Source organism: Phoxinus phoxinus (assembly GCF_949152265.1).
Source record: "Phoxinus phoxinus genome assembly, chromosome: 24".
NCBI lineage: Eukaryota > Metazoa > Chordata > Actinopteri > Cypriniformes > Leuciscidae > Phoxinus > Phoxinus phoxinus.
In genome coordinates this window covers 9,382,266-9,402,309 of record NC_136899.1, presented here as the reverse complement: position 1 = coordinate 9,402,309, position 20,044 = coordinate 9,382,266, and the positions used below count along the sequence as shown (strand labels likewise).

At 37.4% G+C, this 20,044-nt stretch overlaps 1 long non-coding RNA gene across 1 annotated transcript; it reads right to left on the bottom strand.

Moving 5' to 3' along the window:
• Window positions 1–439: 439 nt before the first annotated feature.
• LOC306992538 lies at window positions 440–18,858 on the bottom strand. Its single transcript, XR_013796304.1, has 4 exons — window positions 18,630–18,858; window positions 15,622–15,731; window positions 5,427–5,601; window positions 440–650 (listed from the first exon to the last, which is right to left on the bottom strand). It is a non-coding gene; the product is annotated as an uncharacterized lncRNA (long non-coding RNA).
• Between the last annotated feature and the right edge of the window lie 1,186 nt (window positions 18,859–20,044).

Below are 20,044 nucleotides of genomic sequence, written 5' to 3'. Positions count from 1 at the left end.
CCCACTAGCAAAGTTGACATGATGTCCTTCTAAAGAGGGACAGACACAGTAACTCGAGCCCAACTGAAGTGAGCTATCGGCACTTATTCTGTCATTTATTCGCGCAAACTGTGGACAGACAAGTTGGCAAACATAGGGCTTGAGCACGCCTTTGTTTGAATATGCATAACCTCCCAAAGGGCAAACAAATTAATGAATATTCACACTCAATCTATAGCCCAAGGCTTACTATACATTATTCATGCTTGGTGCGCGAAACGCAGGCGCATCATCTTTGTCATGGCTAATGATAATTTCATCTTTTAAAATAAACAATCTTGAACTTTGAACATTTTGTAAATTTATTTACTTTTATTCCATTTACAGGGAGTTTCACCGCAGCACACAGAGTCATCCAAAAAAGCTTTTATTGACATGATACAGAGCTGTGTGGGTTGCTAAGTATGGGGGAAAAAAAATATAAAAATGAATGACTTCACTTGCATATTTTCCAGCGATTCTCCTGTGAGATCAAGAAACAAGAAGTGGAAATAAACAAATTGATAAAAGGAGCCACTCTGAATCATGGCTGACATCTCTTCTCCCTCAGGCTTAAAGGAATCATTCACCCAAAATGAAAACTCTTTCATCATTTACTCGCTATCTTTCTTCTGTGGAACACAAAAGGAGAAGTTTTAAACATTTTGAGCAGCCTTTTCCATGCAATTACAATAAATGGAGACTGAAGCTTGAAAGAGGATGCAAAAAGCCCATAAAAGAATCATATGTATCATTAAAAGCAGTTTATATGAAGTCGTTATTAACTGATAATACCTCCAGAGTCAGTGTGTGAACTCAAGAACCGAATCAGTCTAATTTGTGAATGAATCACAAACAGAATTGTGAACTGAATCAACTTATTCGCTGAAGAAACTAGAACACTATTTTCCTCCAATGTAAGTCTTTTCAGGGTCATTCAGAGAGTCCAGGAAACCAAAGATAGTTGCTGTTAGAAACTTCTAATAATAAATCATAGACTCCAAAGAATCATTTGTTGACATCACACAAAGCTATCTTAAGTCACTGTGCAAGTCATATAGACTACTTTGACATTCTTACATGACATATTACATGACATTCTTACTGTGATTTGCATCCTTTTTGAAGCTTGAAAGCTTTGAACAGCTCCCCGTTTATTGTAATTGCACAGCAAAAGAGCATGAAAAGAAAAAAGAAATGCATGTTTGGAACAACATGAGGGTAAGTAAATGACGTTTTTTTTACGAGTAAGCTATAAGACTCTCAGAACGGGCTGAGATTCCGGGCCCTATTTTAATGATCCAAGCGCATGGTCTAAAGCGCAAGTGCACTTAGTGTCTTAATATTAAACATATTTTACATTGTAATCCTTTTATTTTTAATATCTGTCATGCTTGTGTGCTGCTGCACGTCCCTGTGTGTATAATAAGTAGAGTGTACGCGCGTTGTGGACCCGCCTATAGGCGCACATACTAACGCGCTTTTTAAATAACAAAAAAAATACTGCGCCATTGACTTTAGACCAGGTTTTTGTTGGTCAATGGCACAGTTTATTTCAGTTGCCTCAAAATAGCAACGTGCCAATACCAACAATGCCCCTGAACACACTTCGTTTTCAGACCAGCACACAGATAGGCGCAAATGCATTTGCTATTTAAACAACGTGGCGCAGGACGTAAAAATGATAACCGTGTCGGGCTGAAACTAGCAAAAAACACTTGCATCAAGCTTGATGCTGTATTGCGCCGGGTGTATGATAGGGCCCACTGTGTTCCACAACAACTGACTATACATTTTTACCATTACTTCCATTCAATCTAGTATCTTTCCCGAGACAAATGCTTAGCGGGTGATAAAAACCAAGAATGTCACCCTATTATGGGAGGAGGAGGCACTGTTTTTCCACCATTAGAGAACTTAGGCCAACACGAGGACATTCCCAGTTAAAAGGTTTCCTCTCTGGAAGGGAAGACAGTTGAGGTGACAGTTTAAAAGCTTCTCCCCTCCCATGAAAACGCGCTACCTTCTTCCACACAATTGCTCGGTCTAGTCAAATTGCATTAGTGATGCACTTGGTCTTTATATTGTGACACAATAGGCCTTAAATGTCTATTCTGAAAGCTCTTTGCCACCACCAGCAAAGATTATAGCGTTGTGACATTTTCTGTCAAAACACAATCAAATGCGTCGTCATCAGGGAGATCAATACAGACCGATTAACTGGAATCGTAGGTGAAGTGAGATGGAGCTACTCTCCAGCAGTGTAATGATGCTTAAATATAGCAATGCTGCATCTCTCTATCCCTCAATTGAAAGTAAACAAATAACCGTAAATGAAGCCATTGGAGGGTTACATGTTAATATGGAATGAAATTGAACAACTTTGATATTTTGTACCTCCACCTGCTTTGGAGGTCAGATTTCCTTGTGGTGTATGGGTGGAAAGATTAGATGACGGATGAATTTATTATTTTTTACAAACTTCTAAAAGAGCTTCATCTTCAACGACCCTTTAGAATTATATAACTGTACGCATATGCAAAATGTTAGTTCTTGCAGCAGTCTTGGACCAAATTATTTATATGCAAGGAGTCTTTATTGCCACGAATAATTGGGGGATATTAGCATTTGTTTATTTGCATCCATGAAAGCTGATGTTATTATTCCCAACTCCAGATCTATTGAGGTTCATTTTGCAGTTTACATCATCTTTATATTGCATTCAGACATGATCCAGATTTGCTGGAAAAAAAAGGGAATATATATTAAGGTCTGTAAGAATTTTTAATGTTTTTTAAAAAATCTTTTATGCTCACAAATTAAGGCTGCATTTGTTTGATTTAAAAAAAAAACTGTGAAAACTGTAATATTATGAAAATGTATTATAATTTAAAATAACTGATTTCTATTTTAATATATTATAAAATGTAATTTATTCCTGTCATGGCAAAGCTGAATTTTCAGCATCATTAATTCAGTCTTCAGTTTCACATGATACTTTAGAAATCAGTCTAATATGCTGATTTGGTGCTCAAGAAATATTTCTTATTATCAATGCTTAAAACAGTTGTTTAATATTTTTTTATAATCTTTCCCCCCCAGGATTCTTTAATGAATAGAAAGTCCAAAAGAACAGCATGTTATATAGAGAACAGATTTATTTGAAATCGAAATATCTAGCATTTTCCTGTTTTTATGTAATGCATTATTACTAGAAATTGTATAATTTCTTTAAAAAATACCCCAAACTTTTGAACGGTAGTGTATCACCTCAATGAAGAAAATAAGATAGTATTTGAGTTTAATATGTCAGCCTGTTTATAATTAAAATCAATGTCTTACTAAATCAATGTTTTTTTCTTTTTTTCAGAATTAAGACTTAAATAACTGATAATTAAGAGTCATAGGGTTTGGAGATGGAATACTCTATTTTATTTTCAGGGTCATTCTGAGAGTCAAACACTTATTTTGAAACCAAAATATACCAAAGAAAATTGTTTTTAGAAAATTTTAAAAATAAGCTCTCAGAATCCTGTTTTCAGTAAGGAAACCGGGTAAGAGTGGAAGGTGAGCGGGACAAACGCACTTCAGTTAAAACTGCAATCTGGATTCTATTTCTGTGCAGGCTTCAGGGTAACAGCGTGTCAAAAACATGGCAACATAGTAGATCTCAGAAGATATTTTGCTTTCTAGCTATTACAACTACAAATGACCTCTTTAACACCACAAACATGCCATCAGTAAATTTACAAGATCCTTTTTGTATTGTGGATGAACAGTGACTGTAATAACAAAAGCGTTTTTTTACGCATTTAAATATTAAAGTGGTTGCTCTCTAAGTAAAGTAAATCATGATGTTGACATGAACTGAATATAATCTTGATAACATCTTTCCCACACAGTTGAATTGTGAAGATGGAGAGGTGTGTGCAATAGAGAAGAGAGAGTAAGGTGAAATGACACACACACACACACACACACACACACACACACACACACACACACACACACACACACACACACACACACACACACACACACACACACACACACACACACACGTTGGGTTTCCATGTTCTGTGGGGATTTTCTATAGACATAATGATGACTGTCACAGAGCACAGACATTTTTTCTTTACTAAAATCTGATTTATAAAATACCAATGATAAATCTAATGTTTGTAAAATATTCCACACACGCTAGACGTATCGATCACATAAAATTAGTATAACGTCAAATATGTCATAATATTCCTCACGTATTTTGAACCTAAATCAGAATGGCACACATTCGCCCTCTCGCTCGCTTTCGTTCTCTCCGACTATAACAAACGCTTGCCTTAATCGTTAAATCGGACAAGCTCTAAAAATAAAACTAATTGTCAAATGCCTTGGCTGGAGAGTGTTCTCATTTGCATGACTTCAGTGTGTTCTCTGCCTGCTGTAGGGCTGAAGAAGTGACTGCACTGCTGGGGAAACCTTCAGATTGACCCATAAATCATTCATGCTTTTCCTTCTGTATCGACACAAAGAAAATTCGCTCTTCCACCGCTTTAGATGGAGCAGAGCTCAACCAAACAGTACAAGGAACACACACACACAAAAAAATCGATTCCCTTGTTCTAAAAATGCGTAAAAATAAATAAATATAATAATAATAAAGAACAAATGATATATATAAAGAAGATTTAAGGTTCTTAGATCTCTTCTTTTAAATAATATACGGTAAAGACCGATCACGCTCAACTACTAAATCTTACATTTATTTGAATAATGATAAAGTCATTTAACTGGTCAGTGATCTATCATAAAATAATGATTTCCGTGCTGTAAGAGAGGAGTACGGCGCAATTGATGCATTCTGTTCTCCAGAGATGGGTGTTATTGTTGAGTGATTCAGTGCTGATCTCAGTGTAGCTTTAGACCCAACGCAGCATTAATAAATAGGTCATAGAGCTTTTTTACCCTCTGAATTTTTCAGGCTCGGCTTGGCAAATTGAACATAATTAAAGCCCAAGGCAAAGGTTGCACTTTCCTTGAAATAACAGGCTGTGTTGCAGCGCAGAGAGGGACGGACCGATAGGGAAGATGCTCCAAGGATCTGTGCAGCTAGGCAAGGCAGCGTCTTTTAAGGACAAAAGAGGATAAGAAGAAAACAGGCAGCCATTACACCAAAACCGACAGCTATAAAGTCTTCGCCTTCACTGCGATTGTGTATTCTAATATGGTGTATATTTTTTTGAATGTTTTTGCACAAATAGTTAAATTGGAAAGTGTGTGCATAGGCTTTTAGGTTTCTTCCTACAACGCGCGCGTGTGTGTGTGTGTGTGTACCTTTAACAGGAAGGGCATGGGGGGATGTGTGTGTCAGAAGACATTAGTGTCAGTATCCTTTTTGAGGATAGTACCTGGGCCAGCCTGGGTCATGCCAGCATTTTAGCCAATAAAGATGCAAGCAGATTATCCTCAAGCAGGATAAAAGCTTCCGCATTTGCACCAATGAAGCAGCTCCACACTAATCAGCTGAGAGGAAGCAAGAAGACTTTTCTCCTGCACCTGGTCATGCTTAACCTGGACTTGGACCTGGGTGATATAAGACAACACAAAGAAACAAGAGCTTAATGAAGGGTTTGCAATCAAAAACTGCATGCGTTTGATAACTAAAGGATGCATGATATATTTAAGACAAAATTAGCAGCTTAAGACAGAATACATTTGAGCACCATAAACAACATTTTAAAAAATTGCAGTAAAATGTTTAGCAAAAAATATTTTATTTGATTATTTTTGCCAACAGAGTTCAATAACGTCACCAGACTGGGATATTTTAAAGGGATAAAAAAAAAGGGATTATCATTTATTCTAACATTTATACGCAAACCTGACTTTCTTTTTTCTGTGAAATGCTTTTCCATGAAATGTATAAGTGAATAGTGACCAAGGCTATCCAGAATGATTTTCAATGAATATAGACTTTCAGTCCGTTTCTCACACAATGCTAAAAATGGCTTGAGAAGATTTACAGCACTTGGGTCATATGGAATGATGCTTTTATAGTGCTTTTTTTGTCCTTTTAGCACCTGGTCCCTATTTACTTTCATTGTATGGAAGCAGCTCTTGCGTTCCACAGAAGAAAGTGAGTTATACATTTATTTTTGGGAGACCTATCCCTTTAAGGAGCATTTAAGGTTTTTAAGAGAATGTAATGGGAAAGACATTGAACGATTTGCCTTCTATTTGGCAGCCCCAGCTGGGTTAAATGCCTCTTCCACATCCTCAGAAAATTAATGGCAGAAAATCTCAACCTGAAGGCTTTGATCCGCCATAGGGCGCCTGGGCCCTGATTAATATGCAACATTATTAACTGTCTGTGAGAGCCAGTGAGCACACACACACACACACACACACATGCTCATGAAAGCATGCAGGCGTACATGCATGAGCACTGTGTGCATACCAGTACAAAGGAATTTGTAAACAATATTCTTCACCTTAAATGTATTCGTTAAATTACATTAGATCTCTTCTATTTTGAATCATCTTCTACACTAGGTGATATTTTCGTGCATATAAACACACAGTCAAAAAGAGATTAATTGAACCTTCAGTGCAGTTTAGGCTGAAGTGGTGAACGCCATTTGCCAAACAGAGATATTATTTGACTTTCATTATCCATTGTGTGTCGGTGTATATGGAACGAACAGGAGACGAATAACAAAGTGAGCACGAAAGATGGAAAATTGGAGTGAAACCGAATGAAAAATGGGAATAAGAGGAAATAGAGGGAGTGACAAGGACAGAGAAAGGCAAAGAAAGAAAGACGCCATCATCTTCCACCCCTCCTCCCCTCCGTCTCTCCAGCTCATATGCTGCATGTGTGCAGGGGTCATGATAGCGGCACAAAATAATGACTGTGTGTTTAGTGCATAGGTATGTGGGAGTGAGGGATGAAAAAAAAAAAGATTGTATAATATATCTGTGTGTATATGTATGTGTGTGTATATACATACATGTGTGTGTGCGTGTATGAAAATGAAATAAAATATAATATATAAGAATAATAAATAATTTCTATAATAGTGGCATATTTATTACAGTGTAAAAAAATGGATTTTAAAAGTTGTAAATAAATCAAAGATTACTGGAGTACATTTTACAAGAAAATACAATTTAAGTTTTTCACCTTCAAACGTTTAATTCAATGTGTTACTTGCCGTTTCTTTGTGTATATGTATATATGTATACACACTGTATGTATATATAAATGAATACTGCGCAACTCCTAAAATGCAAATCAATTTAATTGGATACCTCCATATGTAATTAAAATGATCTGTGTTTCAGGCACGAGTAGCCCAGTCTTTTTGTTTTTTTATCATAATATACTCAACATAAACATTGCCTGCAAATGCATCTCTAATATGTTTGTAATAAATCTGTATTAATATATATAAATTCTGTGTGGTAGAGAAAATGACATTTGCCGGGGTTTCTTCTTCTTCCAGATAACCACCATGATTAGAAGAGATAAACGAGCCAATCCTGCATAAATTATCTGGCAATATTATGTGGGTGAGCAGCGTTTCAGCTTCAGTTATCTAGGTCATCCCACGACGGCTTTGTGAGTTTTCATACAGCACGGCTATGTTTAGGTAAACCACACGCATGCGGAATCTTGCATAACCATGAAATAAATCAGCAGAGATCAAAAACCAGCTGCTTATTTGTAACATATTGACAACGTAATTGCGTCAAATTAACATATAGCACCAACAAAAAACAGATTTAGAGATTTGGACGCAGTGGCAGGAAGGTCGGCCCGTGGGGTTCAGGCCCACAGCGCCACTTCTGATGATATTGCTTGGTTCTGTGCCTGCTGAGTTTGACCTCTGTCTGCTGTCACAATGTCATACGCTATCTGCCCTATCCTGCCTGCTATTGCTCTCCTTCTCACCATCTCTCTTTTGCTCCCTCTGTCCCTCCCTTGGCAGCAGATGCACCACATGCATGCCAAGACTAGGGGCAGGCGCCATGATGGACAGATGGAAAGGGTACGTTCAACAAGTGTAAAGTGCAGAGGAAGTTAGCTGGAGCAGCGCTGCACGGAAAGAGAGAGAGAGAGAGCTGGAGGTGGAGTGTGTACCTGTACCTGCAGATGGCTGGCAGGCCCATAGGGCCCTACTGTCATTGTGCTCTCTCGGCAGGGAAGAAAAACAGTTTTATCCAGAGCCCTGAAACTCAGGCAGCTGCTCTGTGTGCCATGGGAATCTAGCCAACCTCGCCACAGACCCAAAGCCATCCTGTGCCGAGGAGGACAGTAATGCAACATTTAAAATGAACCTGATCAAGACACAATTCTTTTTAGAGACTTGTAAAATTAAAGAAATCAGCTACACAGCAAAAAGAATCATAAATTAAACTAAAATTAAATAACAAAAATACAAAGTATATCTCATTTAACAGGAAACAATATAGAAAATAAATACCTTAAACCATGCTACATTTATTTGAGAAACAAAATTGGGATAATATATTATGTATTTATAATGACAAATAATATGTATATATCACATGTAAATATATATGTATTTGTGCATTTGACAGATGTATTTATCCATCTACTGTTTGAGTTTAAATTTTACTAAAATATATAGTAATGGCTTAAACTAATACAATAAAATGAATTCAAGATATAAATGCATATATATATAGTATATATATATATATATATATATATATATATATATATATACACTTTATCTTAGTATATATATACTAAGTTATATACATTTTGTTTAGATATTTTATTGGAAAACAAGGCTGAAAAATACAATTATTTAATTAAAAACATTACATGTACTGTAAGCAAAATTAAGGGGAAAAAATGATTTGTTAACTAAGAATAGAGCTTGAATAAACAAGAATTATGTCTTGTTCCATTGGCAGATTTTTCACTTGTTTTAAGCACAAGCCTCACCAAATTAATTACTAATTACTTTATTACATTACTTTTTTTTTTTTTTTTTGCAGTGTAGCAGCATCTAAGTTGCTGTCGAACCATGGCAGTTATTTCTGTGGTTAGCTAAGGACACCAATCATGAACCCAAACAAAATGTCAATACAAACATAGTAAAAAATAAGATCATCACCTCCTGTGAATCACGTTTATTGTTGTGCATGCAGCACTGCGAATTGCTGCAGACAAAGAAATGCCAATATTTCCCTGTATACCTGTAAACCAAACCAGACGATGACTTATGCTACTGCACACTTTTATTTCTGATACCGGTAATAATGAACACAAGTGAATCAGAATCAGAGTTATTATGAATGGAGTGCTATTTGAGGCAGGTGGCGAACTAGGTTGATTTATATACTCTGTGTCTTTGATTATACACACGCAGCTGAGAGGCAGCAGCATTTTACACATCGCTTTTGAATTACTCTGAAACAATTAGAGAGGAAGCAAACTGGCTAACAGACTCCTAAAACTGACCGCTTCGACTTAAATCAAATCTCAAAGCATACAAAAGTCCATTACAGGAAATTAGAAAGAGCGAACATCTAGGAGAGGGCATCATTCACTTTTATCGAGTCAGAGCGCTTGCCTTTGGTGCATTGTGTACCTGTCAATGAACTGCAATTCAGAGAATGCTGCTGTCCTGACAAATTGCTGTGTTAACGCACTCTCTCCCTCACTCCCAGAGCCCAGGGGCATGCTGGGATGCATGGACAGACTCGATCTTGCCCTTGGGAACAATGCAAAGAAAATGTCACAGGCCTGGTTGGTGTTTAATGCAATGGAGAGCCTGTGCAGATGTAATCGAATATAATTCAGATCTATGTTAGAGCAGCAGGGGGGCTTTGTTAGCTATGTGCTTTTATGGGCTGATTAAATGTAGAATTTTCATTTATTTTTTTACATTAGAAAGAGGAAAGAGAAAAGAGCAGCAGTTTCAATTCCACCCCCTCCAAAAAAACATCTATTTTCCGCATGCCGACGAAGTAAAGGCAATCAGACATTATCTTGCGCTCAAATGGTTCACAGGCAAAATAAACACAGATAGAGGAAGATTCAGCATGCTGTCAGCACTTTATTTCTATTAGAAGAAGAAAAAAATGAGGAAAAATGAGAGAAAAAGAACAAAGCACGTGCGCTAAACAATCAGCCATGTGTGAAGTACGCAAGCACACCTCTCTAATTCACCGTTCAGTCTGGCAGCGCCAGTGATTTCTCTGAGCCGGGCTTCCTTGTTATCTGCAGTTTGAATGCAAACAAAGCCGGCAAGCACCACCACCCCTCCTCTATCCCCCCAGGCTTTCCTCGGCAGATAAATGGGGACGGGCGCATCCTTAGGCCTAGATCACATCCACAGACCTCACCCTGACAAATCCTTCACGGGGAGCCGGACCCGCAACCTCCATATGCACCTCGAAAGATAATTTGTGCGGCGAGCGAATCAATAATGCAACAGTAAATTCATTTAAACACACATTACTGATCCCGTTTAATTAATGGTGCCTCAACTGCAATTTGTCAGTGTCACACACAGTCATCCCTTTGATATTTATACCGATATTCAGTTTTTCTTTCTCCGCAGGACGACCCTGACTAATGCTAATCCTTAGCATGAGCTCCCACATCCCAGAATTAGATAGCGCCGCCTGAAAAAGACAGCATGTTTCTGTGTAGCCTGAACAGTGGAGAAATAATTTAGAAAGTAAATCACATTAAGAATTATAAAGGAAGAGAAACATGGAGAAAAAAATGGTAAATGGTGAATATCTAATTAAGGCTAACATATACGAGCCACTCGATCAAATGCTTCAAAAACCATAAAAAACGGTCTGCGCCGTATGCTTTAAAACATCAAAACGCTAAAAAGAGCTCTTTATGTAGGCTATCTATATTCTTAAAGGGATAGTTCACCCAAAAATGTCATCGTTCATTCATCTTCATAGTAAGCCCATTTCCGCCACATAAGAACCAGAATCATGCTTTGGTAATCATAATTATGAGATAAAACTTTTTACCTCAAATTTGAATTGTGTGAATTTCAACTTTATCTTATAATTATAACTTAGTATGTCATCATTTCGACTTTTATCTCATATTATTGCTTAGTGTGTCGTAACTTTTTTATGCCAATTTTGCCCTGTCATAATTATAACTTTTAGTATAATATTCTTTACTTTTTGTCATAATTATGACTCATTATCTCTTATGAACTCAAATGCACAGAAGAATATAGTTTAGAAGAATTGTACAAATAACATAGTTATAAAATAGCATGTTCTTCAAAATATTGCGTTCCACAATAGAAAGTAGGTTCTACAGATTTGGAAAGACAGTGAGTAAATTATGACAGAATTTTTCAATTTTGGGTGAACTATCCCTTTAAATACTCAAAATATAGAATCAGACTGCAGAGGGATAGTCCAAATAATGAGAAAAAAACTGAAACCACAGGCTTTGATAAAAGCATATTGCTAAGAGCAAGAGGAAAACTGAGCCAAAACATGCATTTTAGGTTTAATTCAAAAGTCCATTTTGGCACAACTATTGCCTCTTTGTTCTTCTTAGAATGCAGAATGTGCCAACAATGATCAAAAAAGCAGAACTATTTGTTTAACTGTGCTCAAAAAGTAATATGTAAATCATTGTTGGTAATACTGGGCGTATGAAATGTTGTGTCAAGAGTTATTTTTAGGGAAAGCAGAAATGTGACACTAAGAAAAACACCCGAAGCTACTCTCACACACACGTGCTGTTCCATCAATTCCGTGGCAACAAAGCTTGCAAGAGGGTTCGAACAGCCTTAAGTATGCTATCATGGCATCTCTTGTGTGGGGCTTTTTATTTGCCATCGTCAGGTTAATGAGCCCACCAGCCCACTTGATGTCGAGAGGCCTGCCACAAAGACGCGTCTCATTAGAGGCTGTCTGGCACTGTGCGCAGAGACAAAAAGCACATTCACCCACTCTGAATACCGTCATGCTCCCCATTGCTGCCAGCCTGTAGCGTTGCACCCATGGCATCCATCCCGCACGCACACGTCCTGGCTCTCAGCCAGTACCACCTCAGCCCTCTTCTGCATGAGAGAGTGCCTGGCGGGGCTTGGCCGAGCAGTGGATGCACGGGAACATTGCGGGCACACGGCAGAACTGGCACCGTGCCAGCGGCTGCAGACCAGCCCAGTTCGCTGCAGTGACAGCTTAAGCTGCACGTGCATTAACTCCCCCTTCAGTGCCAGAGAGAGAGGGTTCGCTATTGTGTTCTCGGCAGAACTTGGTGTGTGTGTGTGTGAGAGGGAAGGAATCAAGTGACTATAATCAGTCAGTTACTCAGGTCTGAGAGCCATTATCTCCTGAGAGGGGATCAATAGTAAAAGATAGGAAAGTTGGCCTATCCACTGTACGGCTGAGGCGTTATCAGCCTGGAAGCAGGTGCGCCCCTTCTCCAAGCCTCCATAGTGGCATGCTGGGAAAATAGTGGATATTCTGAAGCTGGTCTGACAGGTCCTGTGGTTAAGTCTTTAAATGGAAAAATATGTTTCTTTACTCGAAAAAAAATGCAGAAAATTATTTTAAAATGTAAATTCATTTGTCACAATAAATGCACATATCTTTCAAAATAATTGGGGTTAATACATTTTTTGTAAAGAAATTAATACTTTTATTCAGCAGTGACGTATTAAATTGATCGAAAGTGACAGTAAAGACAATTAGAATGCTACAAAGGATTTCTATTTCAAATAAATGCTCTTCTTTAAACATTTGATGTTTAAATTGATGAATCGATTAATATGTGTGTGTGTGTATATATATTAATATATTTTTATATTTATACATTATTTGCGTTTATGTGTCTCTCTCTCTCACACACACACACACACACACACACACACACACACACACACACACACACACACACACACACACACACACACACACACACACACACACACACACACACACACACACACACACACACACACACACACACACACACACACACACACACACAAACTGTTATGTTAGATGCAATTAATCATGATTAATCGATTTGACAGCACTAATCTACTGTGCATACAATACATACATACAGTATATATTGTATACATACACACATATATATATACCATATATATATATATGTATATATATATATACACACAAACACACATATGTGTATGTATGTATGTATCATATTTTAAATAACAATACATTTTTGTACGCATGGTAGTTTCAGTGATGTTATTTTCTATGCACAATAAATGCAATACCGGTAATTTGAAACTAACTTGAAAAGTGGGTCAAATAAAAATAAGATTTTAGCTTTTTAATGATAGTGGACTAATGATTATTATACTATGTGCAAAGCAAGAGAAAAATTCGGACCATCAACCCCATCAAGCCGCCTCATCAAAACACAGAACAGCTTCAGAGACAAAACCTACTAAAGCCATCCTTAAGAACTGCACTCAAGAGAACATACTTCACGAATGCAGTGGTATCTTTCACAATATGGGCCCGAAAGGGCTTCTACATTAGCCCATCTCACTCTCTTTCGCAATTTCTAGAAGAATGTGGGCCGAAACAGCTGAGCTGACTGCAGTGATGTCACTTGCACTGATGGAATGCTTTGTTCCTCAGCGTGTGCGCATGCCACCTGGGTCTGAGCAAGAGCCTGCGAGATGCACGCTGAGTGTGCTGCAAGATGGCTGACGCTCCATTCAATTACACCAGCCACCGAAGGCTTATGCAATGAATCCGAACGCTGTAAAAAACACAGCCACGTCTTTTTGCATATCTGACATCTAGTGTTAGTCACAGTGGATGTTCAATTATTTTAAGTCTGATTTAAAATGTAGCTTTAAAATGTTGAAAATTACAATCCAAATTCAAAGCGCTTCTATTCCAACCCTCAGCGAGTTGGTTTGTGCATCTTTGACCGTCACTGTTGGTAAATGCAGTAGGAGCAGCAGTAAAGGTAGCTGAAGCATTAATGGGGAATTATACTCATATATTTTTAGTAAGCCTTTGGGCACTTCCAGTGTCCCTAAAAGAACGTGGTTGCTAGGCAACCATTATTGTTGCCATGGAGATTCACGTGTTGGCAGCTGCTGCAATCAGCATTAACTCAAGGCACATATTCTCATTCCAGCAGTCAGGCGATAGCAGGCAACTAGGACAGCAAGTCACTAGGATAGTAATCGCATAGAAACATATGTTCACTCATCATTCGCTGCATTAATAGCATCATAAATGGCCAAAATGATCACCGAAGTTTGGTGCAAATAATGCCTGCTAGAATCAAATATTCACTTTAATGTCTGATGGCCCCTTATTAAAGTGGTTTATGGTTTACACCCGTTTTTGGCTATAAAGACAACCTGTGCTTAATGAAATTAGTGAAATGTTGCATATGATGAGAATTTTGTTGTTGTTTTTTCAGGTAAAGACAAAATGTGCTTCATGTTATTTCATCTAAATCAACCAGTTCTATTGAAGTCGAAAATATGACTAACTCAACCAAACCAAATTAATTACACCAACAAAACTGATTTTAATTATACTAGATTAGCTCCTTAAGAAAGCATCTGCTCATAGTAAGGTATCTTTGCTTTTAAGAATTAAAAACAATGCATCAATCAGATTTCAATTAACAACAGACCTGGTTCTCACTTAAATGTCTTGCTTTTACAGAATGTATGCAAATTTCTTTACAACCACATACAGCATAAATCTGTCATCAATTCATTTGAATTTAGCTTAAGCCTTTAGATCCTTAACGGACCCACCAAAGCACATGAAGATTCAGTAGCGCGTGTGGGTGGATGTGCAATGTGAAGCTTGAGCAGCAATTGAAATTTCCAGCCCCTTTGGTTCTATCTGTCTATTTGTTTATGCTGACAAATTGACTATTTCCAGTGGAACTGCGTAAGCTGGTTGTACAGCATTTCAAAATCTGTGGGGGTTAAGTGATATTTTCAAAAGATTAAAATGTTTGTTGCAAAGCTATATGCAAACCTATTGGAACAATTGTGGCATTTGATGAACTGCAGCAATGCAGAACACACACACAGACACACACACACACACAGACACACACACACACACACACACACACACACACACTAACCCTCCCCAAAACATTCCCGTCACAGAAAACTTTTGCCATTTTTTTAAATTAAAAACAAAAACACTGTTTAGTATGTTTTTTAAACCATTACAGTAAAGCATGTTTATGCTGAAATACTCTTGCCATTACACATTTGTTTTCTTATAAACCATAAGAACCTACACACAAACAGTGTTATTTGGGGTGCTGATTTATCTGTCACTTTGGAGGTGACATCACAGAGATGCATTGTAATAAAATGACAGATTATGAGATATTCCCATGCTGCCTTGTATCTTTGATTACATGTTTTTTTTTTGGCTAAATATCTGTATATTTATTTATTTATCTGGATGCAGTTCAGTGCTGAGGGAGGTTAGATGAGATTGCAGATGTTCTTAAAATGTTCCTTACATGGATGAAACCTTAAAGGGGTAGTTCACCCAAAAATAAAAAATTCTGTCTGATCATTTACTCACCCTCATGCTGTTCAAAACCTGTAGGACTTTTTCTTCCGTGGAACGCAAAAGATGATGCTTGAAGATCTTTTGAAGATATTCCAGACGACATTAGACACCGCAGACTTTCACTGTATGGACAAAAAGCACAGAGACAATGATGATGATAACAATTTTCATTTTTGGGGAAACTATCCCTTTAAGAAGGTCTATAACAAACAGTTAGGCCTATTCCATATTGTTATGTAAATATTACAGCATCATACAGTTTGATAATGTTTTAGCAGACTATGCTCAGAATAGTATACAAACGTATTACTCTCTTAGTACTGTAGTGTTTAGTGTGTATACTCGTCTACATAGTATGCACATTTTCTGTTTTATCAATAACTGTTTTTAATTCCAAGATGATTATTGAATGACTATCTCCATCAAAGAGGGCAAAAGGCCAACATTTATAATGCAATATATATAATAATGCCAACTGTTTTACCAACTAACAATAAATGTAGGCAGTATGCCCTTTATAATGCACACACTGTACAAAAAAAAGTTCTGCCTACATTATTTAGTACAATCAACTTAGTAGATGATGTAAAAGTAATTTCAACTTAAATTACATTAAACTGGCTTTAAATGAGTTGAATCTTGCATAACTTTGCTTAAATTATTTTGATGAAAATTGCCCTTGAATATAAACAATGGGTCATTTTTGCACGTGGCGTTCACACAAGTCAGAGCACTACTGTTCAATTTATTCTCATCTCCTTTAATTGTCAGTCAAAAAAAATAAAAATAACTGAAGCTGGCAGGGAAATAAAAGTAGTGAGGCTCCTGAGAACAGACTGTAATGGCCTTCATTCTCTGTTCTTTCTGACATTTAACAGCTCAGTGTGAGAGTGGCTAGCAGATCAGATGCCTCAACATGCATGTTTGACCCTAAGAGATGTAGGACATGAGAGGCCCAAACACAGTCATGAGCTCTCTCGACCTGGAGAACAACAAAGGTGCTAGATGCTCAAACCTGACAATGGTTCATGCATATGAATGGTACACACACATATGCTTAGCATGTGAGTGAGTGCTAATGAAGATCATTTTATATAATATACAGAGCTTAATCAATGAACGCAGATTCAGCCATGATATGTGTGCTAAGTGCACAGTACAAAATACTTAAAGGGCAAAACAACTTTTAAAATGAACTTCACAGGCCTGTAGTGCATCCTGATTGGCTCATACGTCCTGACCTGGCTCAACTCCTCTCCAGATAGACTAAAAGGGTCCAGTGTATAGAAATCCTCTAAAGCAACACTCATCAGGAGTTTTAACAGCTTATTAACAACTAAATTAGGTCACAGTGGGTGAGAAGGGAAAACCTTAGTTACATTCTTTTACATAGATGAGGACCGTATCCGTTATTCAGAAAAAATAAAAAAGGAAGACCCCCCCTCCCCCTCCCAATCCAGCCGAGAGCATAATGTGGAGGGTGAGGAGCACAAATCTAAACAGGGACTTCATAAACATCATTCGATCACTGATCCGCTGCAGTTTGCTCAGATACAGTATACAAACGCTGAGGTCTCATACTAAAATCCATAGTGGACATTAGCAGGGTTGAACAGGTCTGATACATAAACATAGCTGCTAACTGCATTACTCTTAAAACAAATCAAAATGATTCAGTTTCGCTTATGATGATTTAGATGCAGTTTATTGCATATGACAAACAATTAAACCAAATGTTGCATTAAATTGATAATAATTCCACAGCAGTAACTAATACAGATCATGAAGTGATTCGCTTTCTACACATTAATTTAGATACAAGTAGATATTTGATTGACTATAATAGTATGTAAACAGCACTATATCTGTTATTTGAAACTGCAAAATGCAATTGTAACAGAAGGTCAGATCTCAAAAGTATGCATTTACATGCAAGCTCAAGCTCACAAAATCAATTACCTATAGCAAGATAGTTTATCTGAAGAGCCTTTAAAGATAATACTCCGTGTGCCATAGAGTCAACGTAGCTACACGTTAAGAGATTTAAAGGGAGAAAACGCTTTAAATAGCCTATATTGTTATTATTATTATTTTTAATCGCACAGAATATGCCGATAGCTCGGTTGGTGCAGGGAGCTGAGCCATGGTGTCCGTCATCTAACCACAATGCATTTGATTTGTGACGGAAGCACAGCAGTTTCCATTCGCAGTCTTGAAATTTTTTTGTTATGCAATTTGTTTATGCATTATGCAATTATGCATGTTAAATTTGCACATATATAAAGAAATTTAAATCAGAGCATTCTCGTCTCGTGGTTTAAGTTGTGCGATTTGCATTTCGGAAAGCTTAGAAAAATAAACGCACCTAAATATTGTTAATGCATAAACCACGTTGCATAATCATTCGAACAATTATTTAGCCTAGATGTGCTTAAGTATAAATAGTGTTCAGAATTGCTGTGACATGCGTGCTTGTGTAAACTTATTTACAGGCTCAATACAAACAGTCTACTCACACTTCACTTAGCTGCAACATAAGTTCACTTAAATGTTACTTTGATTATAGCGTATTTCGTTCAAATAGTCTGATGTGGTTCTGAAGTCCAGTTGACAATTTAATTAATTTATTAAATCCCTGGTTTCCACGTATCTTAACAAAAATGTGTCAAGGTCTGTGCATTGCCAACACAACAGCCTACATCAATTTAAAATCACGCGATATCTAAACCACAAGTTATTAGCATGAGACGAAAAACTAGCATAAACAAGCCGTCATGAAGATTTTTAAGAATGATTTTGGGCCTGTAAAGAAAGTCATCATTTAACTCTTTAAGGCTTGAATCATATCGTCAAGCTAGTTTTCTATTGTATCCTTGCATGACAGATAACACTGACTTCTATGAAAAAGAACCAGCAGCAAAACATCGTATGTTCACGTTTAAAACACAGAAATAATAGGCAAGTTAATACAAAATAGTCAGCTGCACATTGAATGTAAACATCTAAAAATTCGGCCTTACTTGAGAGCGAATGTTTGAGGTCCTTTCATCCTGGAAAAGATAATCATTGACTTCTAATATAGGCTACCCTTATTCATACACAACATCAGAAGTCCTTCTGGCCCATAGCACTCGTGGGTACAACTTTACCCCACTTTTTCCCTGAGAAACAGGGCCCTCTGGCCAGCCTTGATTAATAAATGTTTATCTGTTTTGAAGTGCAGAACAATAGGTGATGCCCTGTGACCCCGCGGAGCCTCGACCTCGCGCAGGGTCATTGTGGTGCACGGGGAAAGGAGGCTTTTGGGGCCTGAGACCCAATGCACTGACCCGGAGCTTCGCCATTCATGCCGCCTCACTGCGGTTGCCTGCAGCTCCTATTGTTTCAGGACGAACAATGGCGTTTTCCCAGGGAAAATAATCTCTTTAAAATTCCCTTTAAAGTTGCAGCAGTAGCAAGATTTGACTGACGATGCAAAGGCAAATTAATTGCTTATTAATCGAATATTAATCATTATGTCTTAGTTTTATTTGTTCCGTTTGATTAAATCTGTCAGCCAGCTAGTTCTCCATTGCAGACAGAAGAAACACACAAAATAGCAAGTGTGATAAAAAATGAATTGAGACACCTTAACCTCTGTAGCTCCTCCTAAAAATAAAGTAAGCTACATTAAACCCTATTGCATCAAGAGACAAACACTGTGCGGAAGTAAAACGACAGGATTATGTAAAGTTATTCTCATTTTGTCTGTTTTATATTTATGCGTTGTTCCTGTTTGAATCCTTACGTGTCGATGCTAAAAGTCAAAGAAATACCAATGACATGGTGGACAACGCCAGAATACTTCGATTAATTATTAATGCAACATCACGTCTCACTGGCTTTTCTTGAAGAACCAAAAGCTTTTTTCTTTTCTTTTTTTTGTCCAAAATGATGTTTAGAGAAAACTAGAGAAATTAAACCAATTCGATTTAAGATGTTTTTCTTTAATATGCAACAACATTTGCAACAAAAAAAAAAATGCTACGATTTTCATGATAAGTTCTGATTTGGTTTTCTGTGTGCAATAATGATAACTGCACGTGCAGAAATGATATAATTATCATTTGGGTATATAGGCTAGGTTACTGCAGGGGATAGGCTATAGTGCACTACTACAGCCTGGATATCCCGATTGGCTGTGAATTTAACCTTCTTAGTAGCCTATATTTATTTAAAAAAAAATATGAAACGAATGAGCCTGCTGTTCCCAGTTAAGTTATCTGACTTACGGTTGCGCAACTGATTCCAGTGCGCGTGGAATAAAACGTCATTTGTCTATCCAAATGATTCATTTGAAGCAACAAAATGTACTCTAACAAATACAATGCGACTGAGCATTGATTCTTCCATAGGCTATAACGTGGACAACTGGGGCGTCGTAATGGACTGAACG